Source organism: Montipora capricornis, chromosome 12 (genome assembly GCF_036669925.1).
Source record: "Montipora capricornis isolate CH-2021 chromosome 12, ASM3666992v2, whole genome shotgun sequence".
In the NCBI taxonomy this organism is placed as follows: domain Eukaryota; kingdom Metazoa; phylum Cnidaria; class Anthozoa; order Scleractinia; family Acroporidae; genus Montipora; species Montipora capricornis.
In genome coordinates this window covers 7,767,892-7,770,391 of record NC_090894.1, presented here as the reverse complement: position 1 = coordinate 7,770,391, position 2,500 = coordinate 7,767,892, and the positions used below count along the sequence as shown (strand labels likewise).

Sequence of the window (2,500 nt, the reverse complement as noted above, 5' to 3'; positions counted from 1 at the left end):
GATGCTATCAGTAGAAAGACAAAACCGACGATGCAGACAATTTATTTACCCCAATCAAAAGCTCAAGAACTGCACTTCTGCCCCAATCCATTTTCCATGCAATCAAGATCATGAACAATTTCATCTCCTCGGCGCCATTCGGCTTGCACGATATTTAACGTACCACTCCACTGAATAATACTGAATACGACAAACAGGGACTCGCCGCTTACAAGTCCTTCGATGATTGTCGCTTATTTACTGACGGTTTAACACGTTGATTCTTTGCAAAGTGGAGTGTGTCCATGTATATGAGAGTGTAGCCAAAGTAAAGCCTTTCATGAAAAGGATTTGTTGACCGAGGAAGGAAAAACAGAGATATCTGAAAATTTTTACCACAAAAATGTGCCAATTACCTACTAGTAGTCCTGTTATCTTGCCTTTATTAGAAAAACTTCATTTCACTACAGAACTTGCAGACAGGTCAAGTTGATGAAACCGCTAAATCAAATGAAAGCAAGCTTGTGAGTGGTGTTAATGCTTTAAGAATAAACCACAAGAGCTTCTAAGACTGATGCAAACATTTTGACGGAAGACGTTTTGGGAGTTCTAGACTTTCAGTGATAAAGAAAAAAAATACAGTACGTTGGTAGCACAACGGCAAAGCAAAGGAAATGTGATGACTGGGGGTCATAACCGATTCAAAGAGCAAGAGAGACATCTAAAGAAAAATTGATAGTGCTGAAAATGTCACGAAGTTGGTACAACCCATTCTCTAATTTCGAATGTCCCATAATACACTTTGTTTGCCCCCCAAAATTTTGCATAAACTATTGTTTTCAAATGCTCTTGGGAATATGTAATGTCCCCAAGAGCATTTGAAAACAATAGTTTATGCAAAATTTGGGGGGCAAACAAAATGTCTCATAAGGCATTCGAAAATAGAGAATAGCATAAGCATAAACATCCCTACATAATTGTAAAACAAAGAATGGAACCTTAAAATGCCAGAGAATGGGACCATTTCATGAAGTCAGTGCTCCCAATGCATGCAAGCGGGTTGTGAGCCATACCCACCACAAACTGGATTTGATCTCAAAGGGCTTTCTAAGCCATTCCTTGGAGCAATAATATTCTGAAATGCCAGTGTTCTAAAGGTTGTCCAAACACTGCTGTAGAATATAAATTATAAGTGTTACTGGAAAAACAGAGATCGGTTTGTGGCAACACAAATGGTCATGGTTTTGCATTGAAAGCAACTTCAAAGTACTACTTTAACTTCAGCTTGAAATGTTTGTAAGTGGGCTAGAACGTTGTCAATTTGTTGTGTGGAAATAAGGAATCTTCTCAGTTGAGGTGACCGATGACCCTAGCTTCATGTCTAATGTGTGTGCCAAACTAGAGAAGAGTCCTTCCCTTTCTCCTCGTTTATATAATGATAATAATAACAATAATAATAACAATAATAATAATAATAATAATAATAATAATAATAATAATAATAATAATAATAATAATAATAATAATAATAATAATAATAATAATAATAATAATAATAATAATAATAATAGAAGTTCAAAACAGTTCAAAACAGTACTTGAAATGAATATTTCATGCTTTCATGCTAACAATGAGTACTGTAAAAATTGTGGGAAGCAACAGATGCATCACCTAATACAATGACTTTAAACTGTTCATGAATTACGACTGGTAATTTGACAATGCTTTTAGAATGGTTCCCCAAAAATCAGTAGATCATGTCTTTTAAGGGAAATCTCCCTAACAGTACTGTAGATATGTGTCATGCCAATTAAGAGAAGGTCACAATACTGTTCCATGTAATAAAAATAAAACCTTCAGTTTTCCTCAACTTCAATGAAGAAGCTTTTTCAGTTTGCAATGGCTCAACGCTGCATTGATCCCATGGTCAGTGGTATGCACGATATATAATTATAGCTCAACAACAAAGTGTAGACTACTATACAACTAGTAGTGTATTTACTGTCCTTTGAAAACACAAACGAGTCTCTGCGATGAGTCATGCCATTATCCGCGTATTCCGTTTTCCGCCTCTCGATTGCTATAACTTCGGCCGGAAAATGCAAAAAAACTTGATCAGATCACCATTCAAGTTTCTTACCTATGATTTTGGGAATCGGGAATCGTTTTTACGTGTAAGGGAAGCACGCCTTTTAGTCGAGAGAATTCTGCAACTCGCAATAAACGGTGGAAATGACTACTGTCTCTGATGCAGCTAATAAGTCACTTTTATTCGGTTTTATTACCGACCTTAAAGTGAAAATATATATGACAATTTTCATACACAATGGTAAATTCGTAAATAACATAAGGCGAGGAATGCATTTCGTTTCCGTCGGCCCAGCGATCGAAGATGGAACAACCAGACTCACCCGCGTTGACCAATCCTGTCGAAATACGAGTGTAAAACTATCGTGTCCTACACCAAATGCTAACCATCGAAGTGACTAGTGTCTCTGTTGCATCATTTCCAAGTCCAACG

The 2,500-nt window shown here is 36.7% G+C and overlaps 1 protein-coding gene across 1 annotated transcript in view; it reads right to left on the bottom strand.

Moving 5' to 3' along the window:
* Positions 1-2,500, bottom strand: part of LOC138027798 (rRNA-processing protein FCF1 homolog) — a 270,573-nt gene that overhangs the window by 229,075 nt on the left and 38,998 nt on the right. The gene's annotated exons all lie outside the window — the stretch shown is intronic.